Below are 8,421 nucleotides of genomic sequence, written 5' to 3'. Positions count from 1 at the left end.
CCCCCCCCCCCCCCCCCCCCGCCCCGCTTCTCCAAGTTCACGTTACACCACTTCACTTTTACGAAAGACCTACACTAGTATCTGTTTTGACTACCAGAAAGAAACCTGCAGAGCATTTTTGCTTTTATGAAAAAAAAAAGCCCAAAAGGAAAATAGCACTTGCTTTTCAGGGAGTCCTTACAGAGGCAGCAGCACCCTGAGCAGCGAAGGGTGGCACCACCAAGCTCAAGCTGCCGTAGTTTTGAATTGTGTCTGTGAGCATCTGTGCCTTATCACCATTTATTTTGTGCATTCCTGCTTTTTAGTGTATGTTAATGTTATTTTGGGTTTTATGTGTTATTTGGTACGATTTAGTAGGTTATTTTGGGGGTCTGGGAATGCTCAAAAATTTTTCCATATAAATGAATGGTAATTGCTTTTCGCTTTATGCCATTTCAGCTCACAAAAGCTTTCCCAGAAATGCTCTACTTCGGATAGCGGGGAAAACCTGTATCAGAAATGAGAGTGGAAGCAGCAGAAAACAGAGGAGGGGACATACCTCAATCTTACTTGGGTTAACAACAATCATCTTTGCTTTAAATTGTCACTTAGGATCTTGTCAATCAGCCATTCATTCCTGAGTGCCTACTTCAAACAGGCACCAAGCTAAGTCAGAGTAGTGCAGTGAAATATTCCCCAAGTAATCATTACATTAATGGTTATGTGTTTCATTTTATCTTTTTTACAAAAATTGTGTTGCGTATGTAGGTGATAAAAATCTTTAAAAAAAATTGGCACCTGAACCCCAAAACCAGAATATCACCAATATGTATTACCTACCTACCTCCTCCACCCTCACCCCCACATCCCAGCAAAACACTCACCCTTACATACACACACCAGGTAATTACTTACCCTGATGTTGGGGTTTTAATAGAAGCACGAATGCATCTTTTTCATTACCTCCTATACCTAACAAGTGAGTTGTCTAAGCATGGCTGTGATATAATGTTCCCTCTTAAAAGCTGATGTCTTTAAGAAGATGACTGTTGCTTTAAAAGAAAACTTAGACTGAATTAGACTTAGCTGCGGTAAACTCATTAAGACAGTGTATGAATGAATGAAATTTGGAAAATGCTGGTGAGAGTGGCAAGAGCATGAGTTCTGGAATCCCACAATCTCCCAATTCAAATCCCCGCTCCACCACTGACGAGCTGTACAACTTTGGGCGCTCAACTTTAACGAGCCTCAATTCCTTATCATAAAGAAGTAACAAAAATAATAAAACATATGGTTGCTATAAAGTGTAGTGAAAAGTTTTATGTAAAGAAGAGCTAAACACTGTGCCTGGTACATATTCAGCCCTCTTCCACCAGTCACCATGCCAGTTATCAAGTTCACTCTAACCATATCAAAAGGTTTTGCCAATATCAACAGTTTACTTTTCTCTAAATGCTAACAAGTTGTACGTTGATGTCTTCACGTGGAAATCAACCAGGATGTAGGGATCCAACAGCGGAACAAGAACGGAGGACAGTTGCCAGGTCCCAGCTCCTCTTTGTCTAAAGTACCACATCCGTGCACTGATTCCATCCTCACCTCAAGACCCCAAAGAGCAGGATTGTTTTTCTGTTTTCTTCAAATTCATTTCTGCCTGGTTACTCCCCCTCCCAGAAGCCTTCACTACTCAATCCAACCTTACCTGGAAGCCTTTCCTGATCATCACAAGACTAGTTCAGTGCAATCTAGAGTGAGACAGAGACCTAGTTCGTATTTACTGAGTCAATCAGTTATCTGTTCCAGGGACAGGTGCAAAAATTTGGAAAATCACTGTTTTGGGGAAAAAATCATCACAGTGCTATTAATGGAATTCAGTTCCTCACTTTTGAAATTAAATACAGGCATACCTCATTTTATTGTACTTCGTTTTATTGTGTTCCACAGGCATTACGTTTTTTACAAAGTGAATGCAAGACACTCCGCCTCCACTGTTTTGCAATATTCCCTTTATTGTGATGGTCTGGAAAAGCACTTGAAATACCTCAGAGGTATGCCTGTAACTACATTCCTGAATGTGGCATACTCCTCCATCTTTACTCCACATCCTTACTATTCTTCTAAATTATTTAAGAGATAACGTGAAACTTGTTGGATCCAAGTGATCTCTCTTCCAAGGTACAAAAATTGTAGAGCTACTACCTAATGAAGTTTAGGTATTTCAAGTAAAATTTACCTATACTGCTAGAGACAAGAGAGCATGAACCTAATTTATACCCATCCCGGCCCTTGAGTTTTGGCATGTCTCTAGAGTTTATTGCAGCATCACTCACACCTTTGAGTAACTTGCATGAGGAATAACAGTACAAATGCTATTATCCAACACACAATTCCATCAATTTAGGGCCTACCCACTTCGGCTTTAAAAGACTTCTACTTTTTTTTATTGCAGGACAGAAAACAAATACAATTGAATTTGTTTAGAAGTGATTTGGTGTCAGAAGCCTGGTGATCCAGATCTTAGGCCTCTGTCCAGGCCTAAGATAACTTTTTGACCGGAGTCCCCATCAGTGAAACGGGTGAAGTCCATATTTCCTACTGAAGCATACTGTAAAGCTGGATGGCAAACTCAGTGTCTGAGGTCAGCACAAGTCTAGTGTCTGCTGGCTGCCCAACCCTGGGCCCCTGGCCAGCCACCCACCTCCAGAGACAAGTGCCAAGACATAGTATAGTGTTTCCATTTAAGGCCCGCCACTTGGATCAGACCATCTCTGAAATTTCTTACCACCTTTCCAGGAAGAAATTTGGGGGAGGAAGGGGAGGCACTATTTTTTTTTTTGCCACCACCTTCCCCTGGGCTGTCAGAGCTGTCTGCATCTCTGGACAGAGTTCTTTAAAACCAGTGGGTTATGTCTCAATTTGAGATGCCTTTTCAAAAACATACAAAATATACCTGAGATGTGCCCTTTTTCTCATCACGTTAACTCCCACCTCACACACTTAAAAAAAAGCCCAATAAAATTACTAAATCCATTGTATTACTTTGCTCCCTCTCTCCAAAAGCCAAATTAAGCACAACTTTTTAACCTAGGCGTTTCTTCCACAACCAAATGGAATGTTTTCTTCCCTAAGTAGCTTCCTCTACAGCTACTCTCCCATGCAAACAGCGTTCGAACCTCCAGGGAAAAGGGGGTGGGGGTGAGAGACGTATCTGGCACAAACTGGACAGAGCTGAGCCAGTCTAGAAGCAGACGGAAGTTAGTGAATCCGGCGGCCCCAGAGGCCCACGTCTCTCCCCAGCGCGCCAAGGGTTCTAGCCTCAGTGTTTTGGTTACAGTGTTGAAGGAAGGGTTTTTAACTTGGCAAAGTACCGTGCAACATCTGTAACCACATTTGCCTTCTGGGGATCGGAAGATGAATCCCACATTCCTGGCTTTGAAGCTTTTTGAAACTGCAGCTAGGAAGAACGGAGGGAGGGAGGGAGTTGAGCAGAGTTTATTGGCTGTCTCTCCAGCAGAAAATTCTTCTTGGAAGAGATGGATATTTGGAGGGTGGGGGTGTTTCACCCATCCTTTACTTCCTACCAAGCTCAGCTAGGAAGGTGAGCCCCTTGGCCGGGCTGCCAGATCAATTTACAAGTCACAGGCGCACATCCTGAAGGAGTTCATTACATACATATACATATACATACACACAGACACACACACACTGCAAACCGGAGACCCCCACTCCGTGCCTCTGCCCTCTCCGACATCCCACAAGCGGTTCAGGCCCAAAGCAAGACAGTTTTGCTCCGCGGCTGCTTCCCCCACCGAGAGTGGATCGAGCTTGGGGGAGAAAAGAATGAAAGCGAGGGGGAGGCACTGCAGACGCCCACCCACCCACCCCCAATCCCTGTCTCTACTCCCGCTAGGCTCCCTCCTCCTTCGATCTACCCGGCCCCGGCAGGCGCGGCCGCCGGCCGGCGACCTGCCCTCACCTCTAGTCCCGCCACGGCCGGGGGCTGAGCCGGGGGAGGAGGAGTGCGAGCCAGCCGGGCGCTGCAGGTCGGCGCGGGGCGGGGCGGTGCAGCCGGCGAGGGAGCCCGGAACTCTGCGGGGCCGGGAGCCGGCGGCCGGCCCCCAACGGCGGCGGCGACTGCGGCGGAGCGGTGCGTGGGGCCAAGGGCTTACCAGCCCGCGGACCGGCGCGGCTGGCGGAGGAGCAGGCTGGCAGCGGCAGCGGCAGCAGCGGCAGCCACCCGGGGGAAAGCTGAGGGAGGGAGGAGAGGCGGGGTGAAGTGGAGGAGGTGGAGAAGGAAGGGGAGGAGGGCGGGCGGAATAAACTTCCCGAGGCGCAGCGGCACGGGCGGGGAAGACGGCCGCAGGCGGGACGGGCCGGCCGGGTGGGGGCTTGCCCGGGCGTCGATGGGGAGACGGTCACAGAGAGTAGGAAAGTTCCCCCGGCGCGGAGGGGGAGGCTGCCGCGGCGGCAGCGGCTGCAAAGAGCAGGAGCCGGAGCGGGAGGAGGAGAAGAAGGAAGTGGCTACGGAGCGCTCGGCCAATGAGTGTCTGGAGCTGTGATTAACCAGGCAGCAACACATCATTTCCTCCCGGCGCAGATCCAGGGAGCCGGGAGGGAGAAGGCAGGCGGCGGGGCGGGGCCGCCCCGCGCCCCCTGCAGGCGCCCGGCCAGGGGCAAGCCCGCCGAGCCCTGCAGAGCCTGACCCCACCGCCCCCGGTGCTCCCCGCGCAGTCTCGCCGGCCCGGAGGAGGCTGCGAGCGCGCCGCCGGCAGGGCTTTTTGGAGGAGGGGTGGCGGCCGGGCAGGCCCGAGCCGGGCTCCGGTGGCCGGGGTGGGAGGAGGAGAGGCGGCGCGGCGCGGGTGAGTGCCCAGGTAGGCGCGGGCGGGGCCGTCTGGACAGCTCTCGGGGAGGACGGGAGGGCTGACGGGCTGGCTGCCTCCCGGGCCCCGGGACTGCGGGTGGCGCGTGGCTGGAGTTCTGTTTGTCAAATAGGCTGGATTCTCAGAGAGAAGCCTCAGCGTTCTCATCCAAGCCATTTCTGATCTGCCTTAAAATCCCCTTCCACTTTGCTTATTTCTTCTCAAGGTCCGGGATTATGCAAGAGCTTGCTATTTTCGCAGTCCGCCTCTCCTTAGTAAAAATGAGCGGGGGGGTGGCCTGCAGTAGCCTAGCCCTGTCCTAGGCGCCATGGGAGTTCACAGTGGAAAGGAAGGAACATTCTCCGACGAAGAAAGGCTGACAACCTGGGTCCTTGGATACACAAAAACACTCCAGTGTGCTAATATTATCCAGAGCATCAAAAAGGCATGCAAGGATCAAATTTTGCATAGTGCTTGCTAGTGTAAGGAAAGCCATTTTCTCTGCCCTCTAGAAGCTTATAATGTACAGTCCTCTCACAAAGCAAAATAAAAACATGAAAGCCGTAAATGGAGATACCATAAAGTATTTTTATCTCTACAGGTTCATTTATGCAGCAGACATTTGGGGGGTGACTGCCTGCAGTACTGCAAAGGCTTGCAAAGGAAATGGAAGATGTGGGCCCTGCAGGTCAGGAGTTTACAATCAAATTAGGAACACAAGGGATATATACATGAAACAGCTAGAAAATAATCTCCAAGTATTACAGGAGCAAGAATATGGAGAAGGCTGGGGACATTTTTTTTCAAAAGGGGGAAGGGCTTTGTTCCTATGTGATTGGTGGGGATCAGGAGAGGAAATTCCAGGTCAGAACACAAGAGTGCCTAGATATATCCTTGCTCTTGAGAAAAATACAACAGGGACCTTGTTGTTACTTGGCCAGTTACAAACTGTGTGACCTTGGGCCCATTTTTAACCTCTCTAAGAACAGGGGTTTGTTGTACTGTTCACATGATATTACGTGTGGAAGCTCTTCAAGCTGCTATTTAATATTTCTCAGTCTTGTACATTTACAGAGTCTTCATTTTACTGTCCTCTTGTTGGTAACCTTCTCTATAGTATCCTCTAGTCTGGAAGCCCCATGAGGGCAGGGACCAGGTTTGGTTGTATTTACCAGGTAACATCATGCCTAGCACAGGGGCACATGTGGGTGCTCAATAAAGGTTTGCTGAATAAGTGAATAAATGAACTAGTGAATCCTGTTACGGTTTTAACTGTTCCTTTTTGTCTGTTCCTTCAGCAGTGGTTCCTTCTTATTGTGTGGCTGGCTCAATGCAAAAAATTCTCTAACCCTAACCCTCCTGTGACTAACTTGTATTCCAGGAGTCTATCTGGGAGGATTCTCAGTAATTCTTGTGGCATCATAACATAAATTGATTGATTGATTGATTGATTGAAAGATACAAGCCTCATCCACACAAGGATACTGTCCTTTGGCTTGGACACCTTAATCCAAGGTTTTTCAACCTTGGTACTGTTGACATATTTGGCTGAATAGTTGTTGGGAGGTGTTGTCTGGTTCACGGTAAGATACTTGGCATCATCTTTGACCCCTATCCATTAGATGCAAACAGGATACCTTCCTTCCATAGCTGTGACAACAAAAAATGTCTCTAGACATTGCCAGGTGTCTCCTGAGGGCAAAATAGCCCCATACTGGGATCTATTGCCTCACCCCAACATCTAACTCAGTGATTTAACTCTGGTGGAAAACACACCGCTAAAGTTACTTGGAAGAAATACATCTTCTGTTATTCTAAGATTCTCAGATCTCCTCTGTCATATGTTTCAAGGAGCAGGATTCTTGTTAATTAATTGCCTGCTGCATTGTGAATTGGCATCTCTTCTGTTTTCTGCATATCCTCCTCCCTTACACCCAGATCAACATGTTCATTTCTAAAAGTCAACAGCTTTCAAAAACTCTTAGGAAACAGGGTCTTGAGCAACCTAAAAGTCCTGTACAATATTTTCCTATAAAATTCGGAGAATTTATTTTATAAAAATTTGCAGGAAGCTTTGTTATGATTAAGCTCTTAGACTTACAGGAAATAGCTGTGGCTTCTCTGCACACAGATGTGATACCGAATATAAATCGTAATTTTGTAAATGATTTTATTTAACGTATTTAAGGATGCAACTACACCAAGTGATTTTCTTTCATCTTGAAGCCATTTCTTTTTGGTTCTATAGAGTTTTATCACGGTGTAAGAGAACACGGTTTGTTAAAACCTGTAAAGAAAAAATCCGCTTAGTTATACTATCAACTTCCAACAGCAGTTTGGTGTAGTGTATGAGAGCGGTTGTTGTTGATGAGAATCCTGATTGATTAATGCACTGCTATTCAATTTCTAAAGGTTTCTTGAAGAAAAATAAAGATTAATGGTTGATGGAAAGAACATTTTCTGATAAGCCTGTTCCTCAGTATGGGCATGTAAAACTCAAAAAACCTGCTCCTGGCAGGCCATAGTACCGTGTTTCTGATGTGAGCAGGCATTTTTGTTCAGCAAAACAGTATCATCTGTCTCATTAAATAAAGTTACTTGAAGCGTTGGTTTTATAATTTTGTTCATGTTCAGTTTTTGTGTAGTTGCCTAATGGTTACAAGCATATGGAGATTAGTTTACATCGACTTTAGTGATTGTTCACATTTAAGTTGAGCATTAAAGACCAGGTAGGCATTCAGACTACTTAGAAAATGGGCAGAGTTTGAGGGTTGGATGTGGTTTATGGTAACCTGGTACTCATATTTCTATTTTGTTAGACTGGAACTAAGACTATACTCTTAGGGGCTCTCCAGGTTGTCTTCAGTTACAGTATTTTTCAAAGAAATTAATACATTAAAAAAGTTAATGACACATATTCTAGATCTTATGGATATCTACCATGCAGCCATCATCCCACTACCCTTTTTTGCCAGGTACCTATAGGAACATGCAGTTTATTCAAATGATATGGTAATAATAGTTTAAGGTGTTGCTAAAGGTCTATGGGGAATTTTTTTTTTTTAAAGCTGTCTATACATTATCAAGCATTAGAAACGCTGACCCAGCTGCATCATAACTATTTTTGGAGAATAATGAATTAAACAGCCTGGACATCTGGAATTTAGTCCTAATATGGAGGCCCTTAAAAAATTCAATGCTATGTTCCAAAGATCAAAGTCACTAGATCAGAATAGTAGGGTGTGGAAGAGAAAATCATAACCTGAAAGGATTACTGAAAGTCCCATCAGTCCTGGCACTATTTTCCCCAAAAGGTAAACATTTAACCAGTCAGGACAGACACTTATTTACCTTCCAGTTAAACTTTCCCAGGTGTATGAATGACTCATTAATTGTTCATTTTATACAAGACTTAATTGGCTATCTATCATATTCAAGGAACTGTGGAAATCTACACCACATGAGTCTTCAAACTTCCTACAGTTACTACTTGGAAAGTTAATCCAGTCATTCCTGGCACAAAAGGTTACGTGCAAACCAGTGTGTGGCTATGGGCCACCCATATATTAAAAGGGACGTTACA

The 8,421-nt window shown here is 45.9% G+C and overlaps 1 protein-coding gene and 1 long non-coding RNA gene across 2 annotated transcripts in view; one reads left to right on the top strand and one right to left on the bottom strand.

The window, feature by feature from the left end:
• Positions 1 to 4,379, bottom strand: part of ACVR1 (activin A receptor type 1) — a 140,584-nt gene extending 136,205 nt beyond the window's left edge. Inside the window, exon 1 of the mRNA XM_037044671.1 lies at positions 3,956 to 4,379. The gene's annotated coding sequence lies outside the window, so the exon portion shown is untranslated. The remainder of the gene's footprint in view (positions 1 to 3,955) is intronic.
• LOC118985804 (uncharacterized) lies at positions 4,377 to 7,453 on the top strand. The gene is made up of 2 exons (XR_005066203.1): positions 4,377 to 4,850; positions 5,440 to 7,453. It is a non-coding gene; the product is annotated as an uncharacterized LOC118985804 (long non-coding RNA).
• Positions 7,454 to 8,421: the final 968 nt, after the last annotated feature.

Source organism: Sturnira hondurensis, unplaced genomic scaffold (genome assembly GCF_014824575.4).
Source record: "Sturnira hondurensis isolate 20B ecotype Veracruz unplaced genomic scaffold, ASM1482457v3 Scaffold0004136, whole genome shotgun sequence".
Classification (NCBI taxonomy): domain Eukaryota; kingdom Metazoa; phylum Chordata; class Mammalia; order Chiroptera; family Phyllostomidae; genus Sturnira; species Sturnira hondurensis.
Note: the sequence above shows the minus strand (reverse complement) of the source record. Positions and strands in the feature narration are given on the sequence as shown.